The sequence below is a fragment of the Schistocerca americana genome, chromosome 7 (genome assembly GCF_021461395.2).
Source record: "Schistocerca americana isolate TAMUIC-IGC-003095 chromosome 7, iqSchAmer2.1, whole genome shotgun sequence".
Classification (NCBI taxonomy): domain Eukaryota; kingdom Metazoa; phylum Arthropoda; class Insecta; order Orthoptera; family Acrididae; genus Schistocerca; species Schistocerca americana.
In genome coordinates this window covers 15,405,150-15,432,001 of record NC_060125.1, presented here as the reverse complement: position 1 = coordinate 15,432,001, position 26,852 = coordinate 15,405,150, and the positions used below count along the sequence as shown (strand labels likewise).

The 26,852-nt window shown below is 41.5% G+C and overlaps 1 protein-coding gene across 1 annotated transcript in view; it reads left to right on the top strand.

Annotated features, from left to right (window-relative positions):
- The window catches only part of LOC124621949, a 215,628-nt gene extending 193,585 nt beyond the window's left edge, over positions 1–22,043 (top strand). Inside the window, exon 6 of the mRNA XM_047147466.1 lies at positions 21,947–22,043. The gene's annotated coding sequence lies outside the window, so the exon portion shown is untranslated. The remainder of the gene's footprint in view (positions 1–21,946) is intronic.
- Positions 22,044–26,852: the final 4,809 nt, after the last annotated feature.

Sequence of the window (26,852 nt, the reverse complement as noted above, 5' to 3'; positions counted from 1 at the left end):
AATTGTGGACTGTGGGAAAAACCAGGAAGGGAAGAGGCCCAAAGTGTTTGAGATGTGACTCTATAGAAGGATGCTGAAAATTAGGTGGCTGATAAAGAGTGAGGAAGTTGTCCACAGTACAAGTAAAGAAGATAACATACGGAAAACACTGACAAGAAGAAAGGACGGGATGACACGACGTTTAAAAACATTAGGGAATGATTTCCTCAGTACTAGTGGCTAAAAACTATAGGGGAAGACAGAGACTGCCAAACATCTGACAAATTCAGGGTGCATCGTAACTAATTGTGTAATTGCACACAGTTGAAGATGGTGTAATATTCTGGTTCAGAAATAAAGTGTAAAAGTTTTGTTTTTCTGTGTATAAAAGCAGCCACATACCATCCAACAAACATGACATGATGTACGCCAAGTAAAAGACAGCAACAGAAAAAAGAGCACAGAAAATACATCACAAACAGTGCCAATAATTGCTTAAAACATGCTGTAACATACAATAAATAAGATTAAAAAAAACCACCGATGACGACGATATTTGTCGCCGAAACTAGTTTGGGATAATAAAGAAATAAACAAGTAACAAGGTGTTTTGCATCAAGGCGAACTCAATTTTCTGATGTTACTATTTTTCTATGCAAACACGGACCAAATGGAAGAGTTCAAAGATAATATTATTGTCAGAGACACACTTGTCTGATTATGAACTAATGGGATTGCCCAATTGAAGGTTTACACCAGGTATCAAAGTTGTGGAGTCTTTGTTGCAGCTAGCTTTATAAGCTTGGGATCAGTATTTGGGTGCTGGATTGCAGTTCTTTCTGTGGATGTGGGGTTAGTTTCTGTGTTAGGGATTTGGAGAATGAGGGTGGTGAAAGGTTTGAGATTAGGGAATTCAGGAAAGTTACCAGAGGATAATTGGGGGGAGTGGGGTGCTGATCACGATTGAATGGAGAGGAAATTGAGCAAGGCAGAGTCCAATATTAGTTTTGGGTCAAGTCTTATCAATGCAGTTGGTGCTGAGGAGGTGTTTCCATTGTGGGGAACTGGAGAATTCTGGAATGTATTCTGGGTTCAAATATAATAAGTTTCCAAGAGACTGAAAAGCTTATGTCGACAAATCGACAGGTTTTCAAGAAGCGTCACTCACGTGAGACTCAGCTTGCCCTTTTCTTACATGATATACTGTGGACTGTGGATGAAGGGCAACATGCAGATTCCATATTCACAGATTTCTGAAAAGCATTTGACACAGTGCCCCACTGCAGTCTCTTAATGAAGGTACGAGCTTACAGAATAGGATCCCAGAAATGCGAACATGTGGTGGAAGTAGGTCTGTAAGGGAGGGTTTGATGGAGGCTCTTGTGATTGTTGTGGATTTGGTAGTGAAATGTGGGATTATGAGGTTAACTGATTGGTGAGTGTTTTGAAGTGGTTGTTGTCCACCTGCTTTAATTCCTGGATGGCATTTGTTTCATTAATTAAAACTTCCGGGCTGAATTGCCATGGTCCGTATATAAAACTTCTTCTCCTTCCTGACATTTCGTTGCCTACTGCGGGCAACATCTTCTGAGGTGAGTCGGTGACTGGCTGCTAGGCGCCGGAGGTCCCGCTTATACAGAGCGCTTAGATGGTGCCACAACTCGTCACGTGCTTTCGACTTTAAAACTATCTCTGGCTAGTACCATCTCTGTCGATTACAGCTTCTAGCCAGAGATAGTTTTAAAGTCGAAAGCACGTGACGAGTTGTGGCACCATCTAAGCGCTCTGTATAAGCGGGACCTCCAGCGCCTAGCAGCCGGTCGCCAACTCACCTCAGAAGATGTTGCCCGCAGTAGGCAACGAAACGTCAGGAAGGAGAAGAAGTTTTATATACGGACCACGGCAATTCAGCCCGGAAGTTTTAATTGATGAAGACACCGGCCGTGAAAGCTTACTTGTTAGGGCATTCGTTTCAGTTTAGGATTGTCGGTGAGAGCTATGGACTGGTGGAATATGAACAGGTAGGTATCATTATGGAGGAATGGGTTGCAGCTGGAGATGGATAATTTGATGATCAGACCTTTTGGGAGATGTCAGAAGCTGAGCAACAACACAGGAACAGTATGTGGGTCTGTGTTCTGGCTAGAAAAAGGGAAACTTTTCCATGTTGGTGCATATAGAAGGAGCAAGGAACTGTAGTGGAGGACAAAAAAAAGTAAAAATATGATGGACTGTCTTAAAACCCCAAAAAAGACAGAACGAAATGAAGAATAGTGAGGAAACGAAAAATCAGATGAAATATAACAAAAAAACAAGGTGAAAATGAAAGGTGGATGAGGTCACAAACAAAATAGAAAAAAAGTATAGTAATTATGTGTGGTGCAGATTGGTGGGTATATCTGAGTGTAGAGAGGAAAAGCAGCACGTGTAAATGGATCGGACGAGGTCAGAACGGTGCGTGCCTGAGCGGATGAGGCAAATAACTGTAAACTACGAGGTGTAAGAAAATGTGTAGTGCGGGCAGGCCCACGAGGAATGTGGAAAATGCAGGAGTGAAGTGAAGGGGTGCAATCAGTTTGACAGTCCAGGAATAATTACGTCATCAGGGAGAATGTGTAAGGGTTGTGCACCTAGGGTACACTCGGGCACACTGCAGTGCACTGTAAGCCACACGGCGGCTCAGCTGTCGGTAGTTCGCGAGGTGCGTGGTAAGAGAGTGGGATGGTGTGTAGTTTAGGAGCTGATGAGGAAATTCAGGAAAGCAGAGAAAGATATTGACACACTGTATAATGTGATGCAATAGAGAACGGTAACAATGGGAAACAGCACTAGGACTGGGAAATCTGGGTACGAAGTAACAACAGTATGGAGTTGGATGCACTGCTTCTCACCACACAGGTGGGAGGCATTGTGTGGCATCTTCATGATCTGTAGTGAGTGGGAGGACACTATCCACATTCCTCCAGAATTTTAACACCTTTTCCCCTCCTCGTCAGAACAGGCCACCTTCCTCGAGGTCGACTGCCTCCGGATGGCTCCGTCGGCACCTCCTTACACGTCGGACCTGCCTACCTATCTCGACAGCTGACATCCGCTCCTCGGCCAGAGTCCATTCTGTACAGCTGAGCCACCTGTGGTCATTTTATAGGGAGAGACGAGTACTTCCTCTCCAGACATGTTGAGGGTCTCAGTGAGGCCTTCACAGATAGAATTTACTCTCCTCATTATGTCCAGAAACAGATCTCCCACACCTTGTCTCCCTAGTCACATACTTGGAGTGTGTCGAAAAAAAGTCTCGAACAATCTTCTTGTTTTTGAGTGGAAAGTCTTAAGGTAGATCTTTGGTCTGGTACGAGATGAGATCACTGGAGAATGGAGGATCAGATATAATTGTGAGCTAGACAAAATATACAATAGACCAAACATTGTAGGACTGATGAGAACCGAGCACTTTGTACGGGCGGGACATCTCAGCTGGACGGGTAAATGCCGACGGCCGTCGAAAGCTACGGATTATACTCCCTGTGGAAGATGTCCACTAAGAAGACCAAAGAAGAGAAGGGGGGATGGGATCCGTAAGGACTTGCTGCAGATTGGAATAGAGAATGATTGGTGCCAGGAGGCAGAAAACAGAACCCGCTGGAGCAGGAACCTCGTAGCAGCGCGCAGCCCTCTGGGCCTGATCGCATAAACTAAAGTAAAGTAAAGTAAAGTGAGTAAGTAACACAAAAGAGACTTTTACCTATCGTACACAAAATGGTATCGTGGATGCCCAGCTTCGTGCCTCTGTTTTACAAAGCTACTTTATTTATCACAAATAAGATACTTCTTTTTCATATTATGTTATTACAAATACCATTTTATTTGTTTCAAAGTACTTATTAATTGGATAATTTGCATTCAGAATTGTCATTGACAATAACCGTGGACCACTGCAATGATCCATTCTCTCTGCCCATTGTACAAGCTGACTTTTCTAAACCAGTATACTTTCCAAAACGACAAACTTAGTTTTCATTGTCAACAACTATCCTTATGCCTATAACTACACTTATTCCAAATACTGTCATTATTTAAAATTATAAAAGGGTGAAAGTTTCACATGCATCCCCTGTTTGCAATTAATGCTCAGCTGACTGAAACTGGGAAAACTACTGCAATACCACAGATAAACTTAATAACATGTCATCTGAGCATACCTTTTCAATTAACAAGAGAGAGTTGCCTATTAAAATTGCATTTGGAATCATTATATATGAGTTACAGGGAGAAATGGTTCAAAGAGCAGAACTGTATTTACTAAATGCCGTCTTTACGCGCGGAAAATTGTTCGTAGCCTTTTCGAGGTCAGCTACCGGGTAATCAAAAAGTCAGTATAAATTTGAAAAGACATAGGGTTTTATTAGAACCAAAAAAATACAAACGTTCAAAACATGTCCGACAGATGGCACTTCATGTGATCAGAATAGCAATAATTAGCATAACAAAGTAAGACAAAGCAAAGATGATGCTCTTTACAGGAAATGCTCAATATGTCCACCATCATTCCTCAACTTAGCTGTAGTCGAGGAATAATGTTGTGAACAGCACTTTAAAGCATGTCCGGAGTTATGGTGAGGCATTGGCGCCGGATGTTGTCTTTCAGCATCCCTAGAGATGTCGGTCGATCATGATACACTTGCGACTTCAGGTAACCCCAAAGCCAATAATCGCACGGACTGAGGTCTGCGGACCTGGGAGGCCAAGCATGACGAAAGTGGCGGCTGAGCACACGATCATCACCCCCAATGACGCGCGCAACAGATCTTTCACGCATCTAGCATGGGGTGTTTTTTTTTTGGTTCTAATAAAACCCCATGTCATTCCAAGCATGTGTGTTAATGTTTACCTCTCTATCTACTATATTCCGTGGTTTATTAAGTTATCAAATTTATGCTGACTTTTTGATCACCCGGTAAATCCGCTACTATTTTTGTATCCCGTATAGGCAAAAAGTACACGTAGCTTACATTCTTATGTGAAGTGTCGTTTGCACTGAGACATTGTAATGCTCTGTAAAGAATTTTGTTCAAAATTATGTGCAAGGAAATGTAGGAACCCTCACCAGAGATAATAATCTCTGATATAGGTATAGTACGGTAGGCCAAAATTTCACGGGTTTCAAAGGATTCCAAACCAGGCCTCCCTGCACTGTTACAGGCAACGAAAGCAACAGTTATCCATCCATTACCCAAACTCGAAGAAGATGAAGTTTTCATTAGAGAAAAATTAAACCTCGCACCACAAAACAATGTAGGTCCGTTTAAAAGAACAAATTGAGCAGTTTTACCTACTCCGCGTACTTCGTTCTTTTTACCCTTCGAGGAAGATGCGGAAGCACCAAGAGTACCGTCCACATTTACAAGTGTAGACAAAAGACAGTATCTCCTGTTGAGAGACAGGACTTGGTGTCTCATCAAAACTAAAAACAGTTTTATAAACTGGCATTCTGCTCCTCCTAGTGTATTTGCGACGACGGTACGGCATGGCTGTGTGCTGCGTGCTGCTGCCTGCAGTCGACTGACACAGAAACAGGAAGCGCGCCGAGCGCTCGATTCACTAACGTCTTATCGCTACGTCACTTCCGCTGATAAACTTGATTTTAGCCCGCCGCGAGCTAAGTAATACTAGAGCTCGCGGCTGCCTACTGCCTCGCCCAGCGGCTAAGTCCCGCTCAAGGCCACCCGCCTATAAGGCGGCGCACACAGCCATACAAATAAACCACCCACCTCCCCAGGGGTCGGGACCCCTGCAACCCACAGAAGAAAAAGATGCTTCAGTAGCCCTTTTAAGGGCCATAATACTACACATTGATCTTGCCAAAAGCCGAGAAGCGATTCTTCTTGGTGTTGTAGCTCTCTGGGGCACCCTGGGATGCTCTCTGGGCAACTCTCTGTGTGCTCAATAGATGGCTCCACAGTAGAGCGCGTGACCTTGGTCGTGCGAGAGAGAGCGCTGTGGAGTGTGTGAGAGAGAGGAGCTTGTCTACAAGACACTTGTAAATGTGGACGGTACTCTTGGTGCTTCCGCATCTTCCTCGAAGGGTAAAAAGAACGAAGTACGCGGAGTAGGTAAAACTGCTCAATTTGTTCTTTTAAACGGACCTACATTGTTTTGTGGTGCGAGGTTTAATTTTTCTCTAATGAAAACTTCATCTTCTTCGAGTTTGGGTAATGGATGGATAACTGTTGCTTTCGTTGCCTGTAACAGTGCAGGGAGGCCTGGTTTGGAATCCTTTGAAACCCGTGAAATTTTGGCCTACCGTACTATATATATATATAAAAAAAACAAAGATGAGGTGACTTACCGAACGAAAGCGCTGGCAGGTCGATAGACACACAAACATACACACAAAATTCAAGCTTTCGCAACAAACTGTTGCCTCATCAGGAAAGAGGGAAGGAGAGGGAAAGACGAAAGGAAGTGGGTTTTAAGGGAGAGGGTAAGAAGTCATTCCAATCCCGGGAGCGGAAAGACTTACCTTAGGGGGAAAAAAGGACAGGTATACACTCGCACACACACACATATCCATCCACACATACAGACACAAGCAGACATATTTAAAGACAAAGAGTTTGGGCAGAGATGTCAGTCGAGGCAGAAGTGTAGAGGCAAAGAAGTTGTTGAAAGACAGGTGAGGTATGAGTGGCAGCAACTTGAAATTAGCGGAGATTGAGGCCTGGCGGATAACGAGAAGAGAGGATATACTGAAGGGTAAGTTCCCATCTCCGGAGTTCGGATAGGTTGGTGTTGGTGGGAAGTATCCAGATAACCCGGACGGTGTAACACTCTGCCAAGATGTGCTGGCTGTGCACCAAGGCATGTTAAGCCACAGGGTGATCCTCATTACCAACAAACACTGTCTGCCTGTGTCCATTCATGTGAATGGACAGTTTGTTGCTGGTCATTCCCACATAGAATGCATCACAGTGTAGGCAGGTCAGTTGGTAAATCACGTGGGTGCTTTCACACGTGGCTCTGCCTTTGATCGTGTACACGTTCCGGGTTACAGGACTGGAGTAGGTGGTGGTGAGAGGGTGCAAGGGACAGGTTTTGCATCGGGGGCGGTTACAAGGATAGGAGCCAGAGGGTAGGGAAGGTGGTTTGGGGATTTCATAGGGATGAACTAACAGGTTACGAAGGTTAGGTGGACGGCGGAAAGACACTCTTGGCGGAGTGGGGAGGATTTCATGAAGGATGGATCTCATTTCAGGGCAGGATTTGAGGAAGTCGTATCCCTGCTGGAGAGCCACAGTCAGAGTCTGGTCCAGTCCCGGAAAGTATCCTGTCACAAGTGGGGCACTTTTGGGGTTCTTCTGTGGGGGATTCTGGGTTTGAGGGGATGAGGAAGTGGCTCTGGTTATTTGCTTCTGTACCAGGTCGGGAGGGTAGTTGCGGGATGCGAAAGCTGTTGTCAGGTTGTTGGTGTAATGATTCAGGGATTCCGGACTGGAGCAGATTTGTTTGCCGCGAAGACCTAGGCTGTAGGGAAGGGACCGTTTGATGTGGAGTGGGTGGCAGCTGTCATAATGGAGGTACTGTTGCTTGTTGGTGGGCTTGATGTGGACGGACGTGTGAAGTTGGCCATTGGACAGGTGGAGGTACAGTTTGTTGCGAAAGCTTGAATTTTGTGTGTATGTTTGTGTTTGTTTGTGTGTCTATCGACCTGCCAGCGCTTTCGTTCGGTAAGTCACCTCATCTTTGTTTTTTTTATATATATATATGAGAGAGGATCAGGAAGAAATGCACAAAAAATCTTTCTCCCCCGGTATTGCAGGTAGAATGCTGAAATTTCGTGATGATATAATTTGAAGTTTTCACTACAGAGGGTATTTTGTTTTCATGTGCAGCTCTAGTGAGAGAAGCCTAAACTACACAAAAACACGGCACACGTGTTACTGTCATCAACTTGTGAAGAGCAGTGAAGTGTAGTTCAATATTTGTGGGCCAGAGGGCATAAACTGAGTGAAACTGACAGGGACATGCGTGGCTCGTGTGCAACGACTGTACAGACTGTAGCAGTGTCTCCAGGTGGTGTGCATTCTTCGGAGAGAACCGTGTTGACCTCAGTGATTCGCCAAACTCTGGGTGACCGGTAACAGCTGCAACCCCGCCACATGTCGAGCCACTGAGGCAGCAATTTTGAAAGACCGGCACACGCAACTGCGAACCTTATCGCAGCAATTCGAGATTTGCTATAGTGCAGTGTACAATATTTTTCGCGACACGTCGAAATTTCGTAAAGTTAGTTCTCACTCGGCACATACGAACACGATAGACGACTGCAAGGGCCAGCGAATGGTGATGGGCTCGAACCACTTCATGCATTATTCGGCAGAACGGTACAACTTTCTGAAAGGAATCGTCACCGGTGACGAGTCTCGGGCATACCACTACGTGCCCGAAACCGAACACGCCTCGACGGTGTGGAAACGTGCCGGTTCCCTAGTATGAAAAAAATTCAGAGTGACTCAGTCTATTGGGAAAATGCTTGTGACAGTGTTCTGAGATACGCTCAGTGTGGTACGGTGGACTACACTGAACATGGAATCACGGTGAATGCTTCAGTCTACATTAAAACTTCGGTTAAATTGCGCCGTGCCCTTTCGTGACAGACATCCCGACATTAATGCTGACGGTTCAGACTACTTCGTGACAATGCTCGCCCCCTCATTGCTGCTCCTGTTTGTGCCAAATTTGGGTGGGAGGTGCTCCAGAAACTACCACATAATGTGGACCTTGCATCTGTTTGGTCCTGTGAAGAAATTGCTGACCAGGCAATGCTTTGGGACAGATACAAAAGTGAAATCGGCAGTCCACAGGTGGCTATACTCCAACCAAACAGACTTCTATGAACAGGGGACATCGAAACTGGTACCGCGACGGAAGAATTGTGTCGAGTATGTCGGTGACTGTGTAAAAAAGTAGGTAAAAGATGCAAATGGATTTGTGATTTTTTTTTTGTTTTGTTACCTATTAAACTTTTTAGTGATAAAATTATTGTGTGCTACTTTCTGATTTTTCCTCTTACAAAAATGTGTCATAAATTCCTGATTATTATTTCGTGTCATTTGCTTCATTTTTAAAGATGTGTTCTCTTCATTCCCACAACTATCCGTATCCTAGCCATTACACTAATTCCAAATACTGTCATTATTTAGAACTGTAAAAGTGTGGAAGTTTCACACAGGTCCACCGGTATCCCTCTAATAGACCTAGACACGAGACCTGCCTCGTAATTCCTCCCACTGCAACGTACTCCAGTCCTGTCACAGACATCAGAGGCAGGGTCACCTGTGGAAGCAGCCGTGCAGTCCGCCAGTTTAGCTGCGACCACTGTGTGGCATTCTACACGGGCACCACTGCCGGTGAGCTGTTTCTCCACACGAACGGCGGTCGCTCGACTGTGGCTGACACACAGGTGGTCCGAGTACCGAGTGTGCTATCTGACAGTTTATTTTAATAGTTTTATTAGTTTAATGATAAATGGTTTTTTGATGTTACCGAATCAGCTCTCAAAAGGTACGAAACTCGTTCGGATGGAACTTTAGAGCGTATCTGTCACTGTCTATAATGTATCCGAGTTAAATGTTGCACTTCAATGGACGAAATTCGTCGTTGCTTTTTAGAATCTCACGAGCAAAGGACAGACACTGTGACCCAGTAATTCTGACGAATTTAAAGTGGGAGTTTACAGCCACTCTGATGTAGCTCCTGTGAAAGGGTGTGGTTGACTGTCGCTCCATTTTTAGAAATAATCTGGGTGTGGTGTTGCAGTGCGAGATCTTGTGAATGGTGGGCTCCGTGTGGTTCCCAAGTTGTGCAGCGGCTGTAAACTGAAAATTTACGGAGTAAGCAGCAACCAGTCACAAAATCGTGTTTTCTTTATTTACTTTTGCAAATCGATTTCAACTGATTAACAGCTACAAACACGAGAATAAAAATAAAAATAATTAATAACAGTGACCAAATGAATAAATGTACATAAAGCAACGTAAAACCAATTAAATGTATATAGATGCATTTAACCATTTAAAATGCGCATACAAATTTACCTTTCAACGAATATGTTCCCTGAGTAGTAACACTGTATTAAGCAGAGGCCAAACATTAAGTGGTATGTCGAGAACTGACTGTGACAACGAGGAACTGTAAGGGGGCGCTGCAAAGCAAACCCACCCTCTATGCGAAAAGATACAGTTAAAATAAAAATGAGAAGAAGAAATTACATACAACGTGAGGTAAAATATAATGATAAAATACTGAAATATTTACAAAAAAGGGATATATTGACAAAGATTTTGTCAGCCACATAGTACTGTTATATACGCCAAAAAGCGATTGTACAAATTAGTAAAAAGGAACAAATGTAGGTCGATTTGCAAAAATAAATAAAGAAAACATGATTTTGCGACTGGTTGTTGCTTACATGGTAATTTTAATGTGAGATCTGTTTGTGAGTAGGTGGAATTTGTTGTAGATTCACATGGGGAGAAACTCCTGGCTTTTTTTCTTTTTATGAAGCATACAACACACAGGTGTTTAGGCATCTTCTATTATTAGTATTGGTGTCCTTTAAACCGTCATCACCGTATTTGTATACATGTAAGAAAGTGTGAAACGGGCAGAAATGCTTAAAGTACAATCACTTATATGTGAGATGATATAAGCTAATACTGACAAAAGACCAAATATTATTCACATAACATAACATATCATCTCCCCCAAGAACCATGGACCTTGTCATTGGTGGGGAAGCTCGCGTGCCTCAGCAAAATAGAGTGTCGTACAGTAGTTGCAACCACAGCGGAGGGGTATCTGTTGAGAGGCCAGACAAATGTGTGGTTCCTGAAGAGGGGCAGCAGTCTTTTCAGTAGTTGCAGTTGCAACAGTCGAGCTGATTGACTGATCTGGCCTTGTAACACTAACCAAAACGGCCTTGCTGTGCTGGTGCTGCGAATGGCTGAAAGCAAGGGGAAACTACAGCCGTAATTTTTCCTGAGGGCATGCAGCTTTACTGTATGGTTAAATGATGGTGGTATCCTCTTGGGTAAAATATTCTGGAGGTAAAATAGTTCCCCGTTCAGATCTTGGGCTGGGGGCTACTAAGGAGGATGTCGTCACAAGGAGAAACAAAACTGGTGTTCTGCTGATTGGAGTGTGGAATGTCAGATCCCTTAATAGGGCAGGTAGGCTAGAAAACTTAAAAAGGGAAATGGATAGGTTAAAGTTAGATGTAGTGGGAATTAGTTAAGTTCGGTGACAGGAAGAACAAGACTTCTGGTCAGGGGAATACAGCGTTATATATACAGAATCATATAGGACGAATGCAGGAGTCGGTTTCATGATGAATAAAAAAATGGGAACACAGGTAAGGTACTATGAACAGCATATTGAATGCCTATTTGTAGCCAAGATAGACACGAAGCCCACATCTATCACACTAGTACAAGTTTATATGTCAAGTAGCTCCACAGATGATGAAGAGATTGAAGAAATGTGATAAAAGAAATTATTCAGATAGTTAAGGGAGACAAAAATTTAGTAGTCATGGGGGACTGGAATACGATTGTAGGAAAAGGAAGAGAAAGAACTGTAATAGGTGAATACGGACTGGGGGTGTGGAATGAAAGGGGAAGACGCCTGGTAGAATTTCGCACAGGGCATAACTTAATCATAGCTAAAACTTGGTTTAAGAATCATGAAAGAAGGTTGTATTCATGGAAGAGGCCTGGAGACACTGAATGTTTCATATAGATTACATAACAGTAAGACAGAGAATTAGGACCCAGGTTTTAAATTGTAAGACATTTCCAGGGACAGATGTGAACTATGACCACAATATATTGGTTATGAACTATAGATTGAAACTGAAGAAACTGCAAAAAGGTAGAAATTTAAGGAGATGGAACCTGGATAAACTGAAAGAACCAGAGGTTGTAGAGAGTTTCAGGGGGAGCATTAGGGAAGAATTGACAAGAACAGGGGAAAGGAATGTAGAAGAAGAATGGGTAGCTCTGAGAGATGAAATAGTGAAGGCAGCAGAGGATCAAGTAGGTAAAAAGAAGAGGGCTTGTAGAAATCCTTGGGTAACAGAAGAGAGATTGAATTTAATTGATGAAAGGAAAAAATACAGAAATGCAGTAAATGAAGCAGGCAAAAAGGAATACAAACATCTCAAAAATGAGAATGACAGGAAGTGCAAAATGGCGAAGCAAGGATGGCTAGAGGACAGATGTAAAGACATAGAAGCACATATGAGTAGGGGTAAGATAGATACTGCCTACAGGAAAATTAGAGAGACCTTTGGAGAAAAGCGAACCACCTGTATGCACATCAAGAGCTCAGATGAAAAACCCATCCTATGCAAAGAAGGGAAAGCAGAAAGGTGGAAGGAATATATAGAGAGTCTATACAAGGACAATGGACTTCAGGGCAATATTATGGAAATGGAGCAGGATGTAGAGGAAGATGAAATGGGAGATGTGATACTGCATGAAGAATTTGACAGAGGACTGAAAGACCTGAGTCAAAACAAGGCCCCAGGAGTAGACAACATTCCATTGGAACTACTGACGGCCTTAGGAGAGCAAGTCCTGACAAAACTCTACCACCTGGTGAGCAAGATGTATGAGACAAGTGAAATACCCTCAGACTTCAAGAAGAATATAATAATTCCAATCCTAATGAAAGGAGGTGTTGATAGATGTGAAAATTACAGAACTATCAGTTTAATAAGTCACGGTTGCAAAATACTAACACAAGTTCTTTACAGACGAATGTAAAAACTGGTAGAAGCCAACCTTTGGGAAGATCAATTAGGATTCCGTGGATATGTTGGAACACGTGACACAATACTCACCCTACGGCTTATCTTAGAATATAGATTAAGGAAAGGCAAACCTACATTTCTGGCATTTGGAGACTTATAGAAAGCTTTTGACAATGTTGACTGTAATACTGTCTTTCAGGTTCTGAAGGTGGCAGGGAGCAAAAGGCTATTTACAATTTGTACAGAAACCAGATTGCAGTTATAAGAGTCAAGGGGAGTGGTTGAGAAGGGAGTGAGACAGGGTTCTGGCCCATCCCCCATGTTATTCAATCTGTATTTTGAGCAATCAGTAAAGGAAACAAAAGAAAAATTTGGAGTAGGAATTATAATCCATGGAGAATAAATAAAAGCTTTGAGGTTTGCTGATGGCATTGTAATTCCCTCAGAGACAGCAAAGGACCTAGAAGAGCAACTGAATGGAATGGACAGTGTCTTGAAAGGAGAATATAAGATGAACAACACTAAAAGCAAAATGAGGTTAATGGAATGTAGTCAAACTAAATCAGGTGATGCTGAGGGTATTAGATTAGGAAATGAGATATTTAAAATAGTAAATGAGTTTTGTTATTTGGGGAGCAAAATAACTGAGGAGGGTTTGAGTAAAGAAGATATACTTGTGAAATGTAAATTGACTATGACAAGGAAAATGTTTCTGACTAAGAGAAATTTTTTAACATCAAATTTGAATGTCAGAAAGTCGTTTCTGAAAGTATTTGTGTGAAGTATAGGCATGTATGGAAGTGAACATGGACAATAAATAGTTTAGACAAGAAGAGAATACAAGCTTTCGAAATGTGGTGCTACAGAAGAATGCTGAAGATTAGATGGGTAGATCACATAACTAATGAGGAGGTACTGAATAGAATTGGGGAGAAGAGGAATTTGTGGCACAACTTGACTAGAACAAGGGATCGATTGGTAGGACACATTCTGAGGCATCAGTGGATCACAAATTTAGTATTGGAGGGAAGTGTGGAGGGTAAAAATCGTAGAGGGTGACCAAGAGATGAATACTCTAAGCAGATTCAGAAGGATGTAGGTTGCAGTAGGTACTGGGAGATGAAGAAGCTTGCACAGGATAGAGTAGGATGGAGAGCAGCACCAAACCAGTCTCAGGACTGAAGACCACAACAACAACATCACACATCACTGTGTCTATCCATGAAAATACTGCCCCATCTGAACATGCACAAACTATCTTTGTTCTTTATTTTGTGATAGTAATACAGTCATGGAAAAAACACTGGCAAAAATATATAAAGTCAGGTATTTTTGCACAACAGTTGGTGTGTCCTATTATAACCGATCATCTGCTAATTGTAAAAAAAAATCTGACCATAGATGTTTGTTACAAAGTGAAATTGAGGCAAAGATACCACTAATGCTGCTTCATGCTTTGAGTGTTGAAAGTTACCGCAATGTGTTAAACAAAACATTCACTCTAAACATAAAAACAATAAAAAAAATTTCTGTAAAAGTACAAGCCAGTTGTACAAGAGGTCAATGAAAGACGAAAGTTGGTAAGCTATCAGAACCATTGCAAAAAGTCAAAAGTGTAGAATAGCACATAGGTGTAGATAGTAGATACAGGTATGAATAGTAGCATTACATTAAAGTGAAGTAATTATATCGAAATCATATGAAAAGTATAGCACGCATTTAAAAATGTAGGTCACCACACAGATGTTTGTGGATGAATAGTAATCACAGCTCAAGTCATCTTGCTGGTATTAAACATCTTGTCTCATAAAGTACAGAAACATAATAAAGCTTTCGGATGTACTTATGCAAAAATTACAGTCAATGTAAATGAAAAGATATTCATATAATGTAAATAACTGACAGATTTTAGACATTTAACATTAGACTTTCCTAACACATTAGTGGGTCAGATCCACGGATTAGGTGCTAGCGCAAGACAATGGAAGTCACAACAAAGTCACGTAACTAGTGTTATGCATGACAAAGATCAAGCCCTGCAGGAGGCTAGAGAGGCTGAACAAACAGTAATAGCCTTTATGTCAGTACAACAGCAAACAGTAATAACCTTTATGTCAGTACAGGTAGTAAAACTTTGTAACCGTTTGGAGGAGAGATCGTTTCATGAGCTATAGTGTACACACACACACACACACACACACATTCTCCTCTCTGCAGGCTGGACACACAGTGTGAGTGAGTGTTCTCTAACTCACAGAAGGATGTTTTCCCAGAAGTAGCAAGATTTTCCTCCTCTTTTTGTGTGATCTGTTGAAAACTCAACACTCCTGGTATTTGGTGAGTGGCCTCATTTACTCCTAATTATAAACAAACAACAATTTTTTGACCAAAAATTAGTGCACAATATTTGCAGGAATTAACACAATATTCCAATCAGTTAATGTCTCTACACTTATGTTTGTCTGACTCAAACTTGTTGCAATATTTTTTACACTTATAGCACTGCACACAGTCAGTCGACAGCCCCAATATTTCAAACATATTGTTGTATTTAGGATACATGCCACAAGTAATCACCACAAGTACCGTTTTCGTAAAGAAAAAATAAGTTGGCAGCTTTCATCCAATGTGCCTGTTGCAGATGATTTCTCTGATTTCCCTACTCCCATCCTGAATTTCTTCCAACGTAATTTGAAGGCTTACATCGCAGGAAAGAAATTAGTGAGTCTTCAATGAACATAGTGAGTTTGTGTGTGGTTGTGTGTGTGTGTGTGTGTGTGTGTGTGTGTGTGTGTGTGTGTGTGTGAGAGAGAGAGAGAGAGAGAGAGAGAGAGAGAGAGAGAGAGAGAGAGAGATTCCAGCAATAATTGTGTTAACACATTTGCTTGACTATTGTATTCATATTTCATTAGGAAAGAAAAAGGAAAAGTATACATGACGGTTTCTTAATTCTTATTACAGACTTCTGAGGGTTGTGGAGGAGACTTAGATTCTTCATCCAAACTTTGTCTACTAAGTCTAGAAATTTGCTGTTTCAGTGTGAAATAAGTGTGAAGCTCAGACCACTTTGAAGTAACCTGCTTCACGGTACGCACACAGTGGAGATATGGGCACTCACCGTCGGGTCCTCTTCTGTGTGACAAAAATGTCCTCCTGAAAAGTAGTGTGTGGAGAAATCTGTGAAGAAACGCAGTCAACCGCTCCAGTTGCAAAACGTACCAGTTTCTCACAGTCATTGTTGTGTTTGGAGGGAAATGGTAAGCAGTATCATAATCCCAGTAGAGAGTGACGGCACTGCCCTCTCCTCGGTTTGTGTGTGTGCGGTGGAGTGGAAGGTTTGGAAGTGATCTGATATTAAAACTAAACTTATATCAAAATGGTACATTTCCACAGACAGTAACTCAAGTTTTGATGACGAAACTCTAAGTCCCCTTTACAACTGTAGAAGTGCCCGTAAGCTTTTCCTCCTGCAACCCTTGAAGACTGCAAGAGGACACAAATGAATTAATGACATTTAGCTGCTAGAGGGCTTTTATTTACATCAGTGGGAAAATTTGAAAATTTGTGCCAGACCGGGATTTGACCCGGGTCTCCTGCTCACTCGGCAAATGCTCTGACCACCGAGGCATCTGGACACGGTAGTCATTGCAGCTTCACGGACTACCGTATCACACCTCCTGTCAGACCTAGTTCTCAATTTACGGGTGTAATGAGCAGGGGCACTATCTCAGTAGTGTGTGGATAAATGGAGAATTTGAGTCTAAAGGGAGGTGAGCCAGCATCTGTCTAGCAAGCAGGAGGTGCAGGTTCGGATCCCGGTCCAGCACAAACTTTTAATTTTCCCCACTGATGTAACTCGATGCCCACTAGCAGCTAAATGTCAGCAATTCCTTTGTGTCTCGATTCGTACTGGTTGCAGGATCAAAAAAGGTGTCTGTTCTCTTGGACACGTGAATTTTGCAGTAACTTTCATTTTCGAGTTGGAGAGGAAAAAGTACTGCGAGAACAGAAATTATAAGCCCTGCGGACGGGAGTTGACTGTTTAGACACGGGTTTCGTACCGTTCGGCCACAGTCGGTGAGGCTTTCCTCGTGAAATGTATCTCTGATAGTGGATGACATTTCACTGTGACAGGTACCGCAGCTGTATACATTTTAAGAAATCGTTATTTGCACAGTCTCAGGTGTATGACATAAATGATTGAGGACTAGCTTTGATCAAATATAAGAGAAAGGAAAAAAAAATAAAAAAACTGTCCTGAGCGGGATACGGGTCCATTTGACCAAAATTTTCAGAGTAACTGTAGGCCATAACTCGACTATTGCGGACCTACAGCAGATTGGTATGAGTGCACGGAAATGTGTGTGATTTTAAACTGACTTGCCCCCAGATAGCTACCTGTTATGCTAAAGAGCATAGTTACAAAACACAAAGGAAGGACTAGATAGGTTGAGGACAAAGGGCACTAGGAATGGGAAATGGCAGTTGGTAAGAAGGCAGCTAGGAGGAGTAGATATTCGGACAGTTGTCGTATAACAGATAGATTTTACCAACTGTCTGTGTTTAGTGGAGTGTCTCTTGCAGCCTCTTGTAACTGTAGGTGTAGGAAACATGCAGAAGTCCTCAGCAGTTAGAGAACCTGAGTCAGTTGCAAATTCTAGCAGCAGAATCTTCTTCTTCCTGTTAGATAATTCACACGGCAGAGGTATGAACCCGCAGTTGCAGGAAGTGTCGGGGGGAGAGTAACAGGTCACCGGCATTGTGAAGCCTAGTGCAGGATTGGCTCAGGTGACCGTTAATGTAGAGGAGTTACGTAGGAATTTTACAAAAGAGGATCACATCGTGATTGTGAGTGGCGCTGGGAATAGTATCGATAGGGTGAGGGAGTGTGATGCAGGTGGTCACCTGGTAGAGATAGCTACTCAAACTGGTGGCACTAACGTGCACTTCGTGCAACCGTTTCAGCGTCACGACTGGCCTCGTCGTAGTGTTGCCGTTAGGTGTGTTAACGTGGGGCTGGAGAAGGCACTGATGGAGGAGGACACAGACTCGACTGGCAGCACTGCCATGTGATCCATCAGTAGATCGGATGTCACTAGGCATGGTCTGCACCTCAATAGGTATGGAGAGGGGAGGCTGCCAAAGCTTATAGGTAACAGTGTAGTGGGTGGTGGTGGGATCACTCGTGGAAAAATTCCTGTAGTAATTGGTGTTAGAGCTGCATCTTTTTTAGATTGAAGTCAGCTGATAGGTGTTGTTGTTGTTGTGGTCTTCAGTCCTGAGACTGGTTTGATGCAGCTCTCCATGCTACACTATCCTGTGCAAGCTTCTTCATCTCGCAGTACTTACTGTAGCCTACATCCTTCTGAATCTGCTTAGTGTATTCATCTCTTGGTCTCCCTCTATGATTTTTACCCTCCATGCTACCCTCCAATACTAAATTAGTGATCCCTTGATGCCTCAGAACATGCCCTTCCAACCGATCCCTTCTTCTTGTCAAGTTGTGCCACAAGCTCCTCTTCTCCAGAATTCTGTTCAATACCTCCTCATTAGTTATGTGATCTACCCATCTAATCTTCAGGATTCTTCTGTAGCACCATATTTCGAAAGCTTCTATTCTCTTCTTGTCTAAACTATTTATAGTCCATGTTTCACTTCCATACATGGCTACACTCCATACAAATACTTTCAGAAACGACTTCCTGACACTTAAATCTATACTCGATGTTAACAAATTTCTCTTCTTCAGAAATACTTTCCTTGCCATTGCCAGTCTACATTTTATATCCTCTCTACTTCGACCATCATCAGTTATTTTGCTCCTCAAGTAGCAAAATTCCTTTACTACTTTAAGTGTCTCATTTCCTAATCAAATACCCTCAGCATCACCCGACATAATTCGACTACATTCCATTATCCTCGTTTTGCTTTTGTTGATGTTCATCTTGTAGCCACCTTTCAAGACACCATCCATTCCGTTTAACTGCTCTTCCAAGTCCTTTGCTGTCTCTGACAGAATTACAATGTCATCGGCGAACCTCAAAGTTTTTATTTCTTCTCCGTGGATTTTAATACCTACTCCGAATTTTTCTTTTGTTTCCTTCACTGCTTGCTCAATATACAGATTGAATAAAGTCGGGAAGAGGCTACAACTCTGTCTCACTCCCTTCCCAACCACTGCTTCCCTTTCATGTCCCTCAACTCTTATAACTGCCATCTGGTTCCTGTACAAATTGTAAATAGCCTTTCGCTCTCTGTATTTTAACCCTGCCACCTTCAGAATTTGAAAGGGAGTATTCCAGTCAACATTGTCAAAAGCTTTCTCTAAGTCTACAAATGGTAGAAACATAGGTTTGCCTTTCCTTAATCTATCTTCTAAGATAAGTCGTAACGTCATTATTGCCTTACGTGTTCCAACATTTCTACGGAACGGATGGGTTAAACATCATCATCAGTTATCTGCTATATTAGCAGGTCCTTTGCCTCTCCATTTTCTGCGATCCATTGCTTCCTTCTTAAGGCTGCTGTATGTTGTACCGTCCATCATGTCATCCAGTATCTGGAATCTCTTCCTTCCTCGCTTCCTTTTCCCTTCTACATAACCTTCTAAAACTGTTTTTATCAGTCCGTCATTCTTTCTTAATATATGCCCAATCCAATTTCTTTTTCTTCTCTTTATTACATCTAGTAACTGCCTTTTCTCTCCCACTCTTCTCAGTACCTCTTCATTTTTTACTCTGTCCATCCAACTTATTCCTTCCATCTTCCGCCATGTCCAGATCTCAAAAGCCTCCAGCCTTTCTCTGTCTTTTTTCCTCATAGTCCATGTTTCAGCGCCATATAGAAGAACACTCCATACAAGACATTTTATGAGTCTCTTTCTGAGTTCCCTGTCCATACCGCTGCAGAAGATTCTCCTTTTCTTATAAAACGCCTCTTTTGCCATTGCTATCCTTGTTTTAATTTCTTTTGTTAAACAAAAGGTTTCAAACGGTAGGCATCCTTTTTTATTTAACTAAGGCATTTGATTGTGTTGTTCAAAGAATATTGCTGCAGAAGTTGACCATTATGGAATACAGGGGGTAGCTCACAATTGGTTCACCTCTCATTTTAACAATACAGCAAAACATCATGATCCACAGTGTTGAGAATGTGTACAATGTGGGGTCTGAGGGGTGCGGGGGGGGGGGGGGGGGGGGGGGGGGGGGGAGGGGGGGTGCACCAGCGATCAGTGCTGGGGCCACTCCTGTTCCTTATTTATATAAATGATATGCCTCCAAGTATTACAGGTGATTCTAAAATATTTCTGTTCACTGATGACACCAGCTTGGTAGTAAAAGATGTGTGCAACATTGGCTCTGTTTCAGATAATGCAGTTCATGACATAAGTTCACAGCTTGTAGAAAAGAAACTAATGCTAAATTACAGTAAGACTCGGTCTTTACAGTATCTAACAGACAATTCAACAAAACCTGACATTTTAATTTCACTGAATGGGCATGTGATTATTTAAATTGAACAGATCAAATTTCTAGGTGTTTAGACAAGATCCTGAATAGTTTACTATCTACCTAAAGACTTAATGGTGCCATTTGTGCTATTTAAATGGTATCTGAAATAGGCGATAGTTTGATACAAAAAGTCATTTACTTTGCTTATTTTTATTTTCTTATGACATTTTGTATTATATTATTGGGGAACTCTTCCCATTCTCTAAGGATATTTGTGGCTGAGAAACAGGCAGTTCGGGCAATAACTGAATCTATTGTCGACCCTTGTTCATTAGTCTGGACATTCTGAAATTGGCCTATAAATATATGTATTCTTTACTGTCATTTATTGTTAACAATATCAGCTTATTCCCAAGAATTAGCAGCTTTCACTCAGTTAATACTAGACAAAAGTCCAATCTCCATTTGGGTCGCACTTCGTTGGCTCTTGTGCAGAAAGGGGTGCATCCATTTTCAATAAGCTACCACAAGAATTCAAATGTCTTAGCAGTAATCCACACTCTTTCAAATAGAAACTGAAGAGCTTCCTCATGAGCCACTTGTCATGTTCTGTCAAGCAGTTCCTAGAAAAAATAAGCCGATTCCTGTGTTATATTGTTGATTTTGTTTACATAAACTTATGGCTTGTCTTTTTTGGGTTCATAAACATTTTATTTTATCTGTCAATACTTTTATGCTGTAATTTCATGTACTGACCAGTCCCATGACCTTAAAGATTTGTTCCTCAATTTGGTCCTACAAAACTAGTTGCTTAAAATAAAAAAATTAAAAAAAAAGTTCCTGAAGATTATGATTCCTGCTGACCAGTCAAATGTAGGCAAACTTTAAATTACTGCCTGTGGGTAGTTATGTTTGTTGCAAATTTTCTGTGGTGTCTACTGGGCGATGCACGACTGTGCTAATTATAGCATACTGTCATTAATTTATTAAGATGGTAATTTATGTTGGAGAAATGGAACTACACTAAGATAGTAGACATGTAGTACCACAAGATTTGATGTTGTTAACAGTGAAATCTAAGGGCTAGCTAATGTGGAAAGACACTGAATTAACTGTTATTGTAACAAGTGGAGTAGCACCTTATTCTGACAAAAGCACACTGGTAGACACACACAGACTGATTCCCTTCCTGGAGGAGGTTTTGTATGCTCATTGCTGACTCTCCTTAATTTTGTGGCCATAGCTTATCATAATTGCCCTTCTGACCTCTGATTATTCCGAAAATTTTGCTCAGTTTGATGTTGCTTATGCTGCTCTGGCATTATCTTCAGTTTTTTTGCCTCCCTGTTTATTGATCCTATTAATATCTGAGTGTTCACAGTTGGTGATGAGTCAGGTATATGTGAAACAAATTGAAATTCAGTCTTTGATATCTTTGAAGCTATTATACTTACAATTCCCTTATTTTTAAGTATTCTGAAATTCTACCTGCCCCAAATTGGCTAGTGTATTGTGACCTGTGACTTGGATATTTCCTAAAAACTATTTTATCTTTGCATGGCACTCAGTTAGAATATCAAAGTCGTCAAAACTGGTGAGCAGTTTGCAAGCAGGTCATTTAAATTTTGTCTCTCTGATTTTTTTCTCTAATAAAGACAAGATAATCTGACACAACTTTAACTATGTATTTAATTGTGTTTTAAAGGGGTCGAGGGCTGAAAAGATTGAGAAAGCTGGACATATGGTGTGGACCTGGCTTGGACAATGAGACAATAATTGCCATCAGCCGTGGGCTCCCTGCTTTGCAGAACTCTCTGTCTGTGATGCAAAGGTGCTCTCGGCTGCTGCCTTCTCTGAGATCTACCGCCTGGAACAGCTTGAAATGTAAGCACTGCTACTGACTTTGTAGTGTAGTTCAAACAAAATAACTGGCTAGGTGATGAAACTGTAACTGGTGAAGGAGTTGAGAACTGTATGAGTAATTCATAAATGTGATGATTGAAAATGTGTTAAAAATCATAAGTGCAGCCATTAAATGAAAACACATTGGGGGACATTAAAATTGCAACAGTACACAACTGGAACATGAGGAACATCAAATTTGCTTGAAGGGTACTGAATGTTTGGATACGCAAACAACTGGCATTTCAGTGTAACCCCACAGAGTAAGTAGAAGTAAATCCACTACCTTCTATATGTGAGGAAAGATTACACAGTGGATTTCACATTCAGAAATCACATTAGATGTTGTTTGTGAAAAGGTTGCATTATACCTCGTGTAAGATGGAGAAATGTCTGTCGGCACATGTCAGGATATGAGAGCAGCACGGTTGTGGCCTGTAGAGACTGTTGTTTATCAATGAATGATGTTACTGCTTACATCAGTCGAGATCCGACAACTCTACTGCAAATATGGAACCGATGTATACTTGCACCAAGAATGATCAAAAGTACTGTTTGTTAACAAAACCAAAACTCAATTATAATGTCCTCGGACAAATATCCACACGACTATATGCACATGTCAAAGAAAGTTTTGCATCACCCTGGTTCCCAGAACTCTTGAAGATAGACATTGACTGTGGATATTGTATCACAGACACAGTCCCTTTGACTGTTGAGAGGTGTCACTAAACCTGCCCAAAGGTGTAAACAATCCTGCATGAGCAGCACATATTAGATGCGAGGGGGTCCGATAGCCAATCAGTTCCAGTCATCTACCAGGAAGTAAAAGGTACACGGCTTGTGTTGTCTGTATTTCAATCGTGCCTAGACAGTCATGGTCGCAGTTTGATCACATCCCCAGTGTTACTTTGTGCCAGGAAGGGCTTTCAACAAGGGAAGTGTCCAGGCATCACGGATTGAACCAAAGAGATGTTGTTCAGATGTGGACAAGATACAGAGAGACAGGATCTGTCGATGACATGCCTTGCTCAGGCCGTCCAGTGGATGACCGCTATCTACGGATTAAGCCTCACAGGAACCCTGATAGCACTGCCACCGTGTTGAATAATGTTTTTCGTGCAGCCACAGGACGTCATTTTGTGACTCAACTGCACGCAGTAGTCTGCATGATGTGCAACTTCACTCCTGATGCCCGTGGTGAGGTCCATCTTTGCAACCGTGACACCATGCAGAGTGGTACAGATGGGCCCAACAACATGCCGAATGTACAGCAGTCCGGACCACTACGTCTGAAGGTCTCGCTGTATGGTGGTACAACGTGCAATGTGTGGTTTTCACGAGCAATAAACATCATTTCCGCCCTTTTTATGTTGATCTCTATTCCAATTTTCTGTCTTGGAACCGAAGTGATGCAAAACTCTTTTTTGATGTGTGTATAACAGAAATGTCTCTGCTGTGGACATCGTGTGTTATGTTCCTACACGATGAATCCTAGAGTTGCAGTAGGAGGCGGCGTGAAGTGTGGGGACGTTGTTGTTGCTGCTGGCATGCAACAGCTGATGTGCTGCCGGTGAAGATCGGGACAAACTGGGCTGAGTTGCCAGCGTGGAGTGCTGAGATGGAACTGCCAGTACTGCCGAATGGTGGCATTGCATCTGATCTGCTGGTACTGTCCGCTCCATAGCATGTAAATGACTTTGTATGGTTTTGTAATGGCTTAAATAGTCGGAGCAGACGAGTATTTGCATGACGCTGCAAGGCAGCGTGACTAGGCGTAGCGAAATAGTGTTGTGCTGATAGTGTTCTCTGCTGTAACAGGCAGACTTACAAAAGAACATTCCAAAATCAAGATAGGAGACGAGGTACTGGCAGAAGTAAAGCTTTGAGGACGGGGCGTGAGTCGTGCTTGGGTAGCTCAGGTGGTAGAGCACTTGCCCACGAAAGGCAAAGGTCCCGAGTTCGAGTCTCAGTCTGGCACACAGTTTTAATCTGCCAGGAAGTTTCATATCAGCGCACACTCCACTGAAGAGTGAAAATCTCACACTGGAAACATTCCCCAGGCTGTGGCTAAGCCATGTCTCCACAATATCCTTTCTTTCAGGAGTGCTAGCTCTGTAAGGTTTGCAGGAGAACTTCTGTAAAGTTTGGAAGGTGGAAGACGAGGTACTGCCAGAAGTAAAGCTGTGAGGACGGGGTGTGAGTCGTGCTTGGGTAGCTCAGTCGGTAGAGCACTTGCCCGCGAAAGGCTAAGGTCCTGATTTCGAGTCTCGGTCTGGCACACAGTTTTAATCTGCCAGGAAGTTTCAACATTCCCAAATGTCAATAAACGATCTCGATGAAACTTGGCGGGTGTGTTGAGGGGCCAAATAGTACAGTATATATTTTTTTGTTGGTACCTAATTTCACTATTAAGGGATAAAACACACCCTGAAAGACAATTTGGCAGTTTAGGTTTAGAAGGAATATCTTCAAGACAATATATAAAAAAATGTTTTTCGTATGAAAGGTCATGTGTAATTAATATTCTTGAAAACTGTGTAATCAGCTTCTGTAATAATTTGAAATTTTGCAAAATGCTGCCTACTGCAGTTCTATTGTGTTGTTTCTCAGGTGGAGACTGACATCATAATCATTCAGCAGATGTAAATCAGAAAGTCTTCTCACAAAAACTTCCAACATCGCCAACTGTATACTTCCCACAGCTGTACCTGTGCTGTCGATCCATTTGGTATCACTAGGTGAGGGTGAACGAGTTCTTTGTCTTCAGGTACGATGCTCTATATGGTTCTTTCACACTGACCACTGCAATAATCTAACAACAATACAGATATTCTCCCTCACTGGGAAAGAAAACAGCTTTCAAATATCTTTCGACTTGGTCGGGTGTTTGTTTGGTGACATTTTGATGGTATGACAAGGACATTTGTGGCTTCAAAAAGAAATTCTCAAGTTCTCGGACCAAACTCACCATTGTTTTCTCTTACAACTATGAAAAGGCAGCTGGTCAATGTGATAAAACCATTTAGAGCATTGTACATGAGGAGAAGGAACTTGTTCGTAAGGCGATCCCAATAGGCTCGATGGCACAGGTACAGCCGTGGGACGTATACAGCTTTTGATTTTGGAAGTGGTGTCAATCTTCACTTGTGAAATAATGAAATCGAGCTGCAGTCACTAGCACTAAACAACCAATTCTCTTCGCCAAGACTTATAGATATATTGAAATATGCCTGATCCACAACAGAATATTTTGAGTACCATCTGTGACAATTTGGAATCCTGCTGAATTTTGTTTTATATTGTCTTCTCTGTTGCGTATATTACAGGAAGAAATTTCATTCATTTTATGTGCATGCTGTAAGAAAACATGTTTCAAGAATTTCTTTACAAATTATCATCGTCATTATTTTCTACAATAATAAGTAGTTACTTATTATTTTCAATTAACAAAATACACACATGTGAAATGCTAAACGAAGAAAGAAAAGGAACAAGAATGTAAAATAACAACTGAAGAAATAAAAAAAATATAAGTGAAATGAATAATTTGAATTGTAATGAAAGTTTATATATCTTACAAAGTAAAATCGAGGATGGAATGTAACAATACCAGAGAAGGAAAGTTGCGGAGATGAAGAGTCGCGATAGGCACAGTAAAAAGATTCACACCATCATAGCTTTTGGCCATGAAGGCCTTTGTCAGCAGTAGACACACATACACATACACACACGCACACAAACACTCACACAAACACAACTGGCACACACGTCTGCAGTCTCAGAGAGCTGAAACTACACTTTTACATATCTTAATCTACGTTGAAAATACTCTGACAGCACACATTGTGTACAGCTTCTTTTCAAAAAATTGTATTTCAGAAACCAGCTTCATTGCATAGGGAAGCTTGAAAGCTTCTTTAATTTACTTTATACAAAAATTTTCATTTCTCGAAATTAATTTGATTTGATTTGATTTATTATTGGTCCAGTTTTATCTTACATCACAAATTGTGCAATTAATATTGGACAGGTCAAAGATAAGTTACAATAATACATAGTATTAGCAAAATAGTAGGCAAATTAAAAATAAGTACTTATTACAATTAATTTTGTTACATATTTAGAAATTCTCTGGCAGAATAGAAACAGTGCTTTATTAGAAATGCCTATAGTTTAGCTTTAAATATTGGATGAGTAGCATTTTTTATTTCCTCTGGTATCTTATTGTGTAGTATTACACCAATGTTAATTATGCTCCTCTGATAGGTGGTTGTTCTGTGATATTTTTGATGTATATATGATTTCCCTCTGGTTCTATGGTTGTGTACATTTTTGTTCTGCAGCAGTTTATCTTTTTCACTATGGACTACCACCTGAAAACAGGCAGTTTCATAAATGAATAAACTTGGAACATTTAGAACACCAAGCTCTGTAAAATGGGGTTTACAGGACTCCATCTTTTTAAGGCCACAAATTATTCTTAAAGCTCTTTTTTGCATTCTAAAAACCTTTACACTGTGAGTTGAGTATACCCAGAAAATGATCCCATATCTGATTAGTGAGCGGAACTGTGCATAGTATCCCTGCAGTACTGTTGTTTTGCTTGTTGTAGCCTTTAAAATTCTTAGGCCATAGCATACAGATGATAGATTTCTACACAAGTTATTTATATGTGTGTCCCACTTTAAGTCTTGCTGAACCCTAAG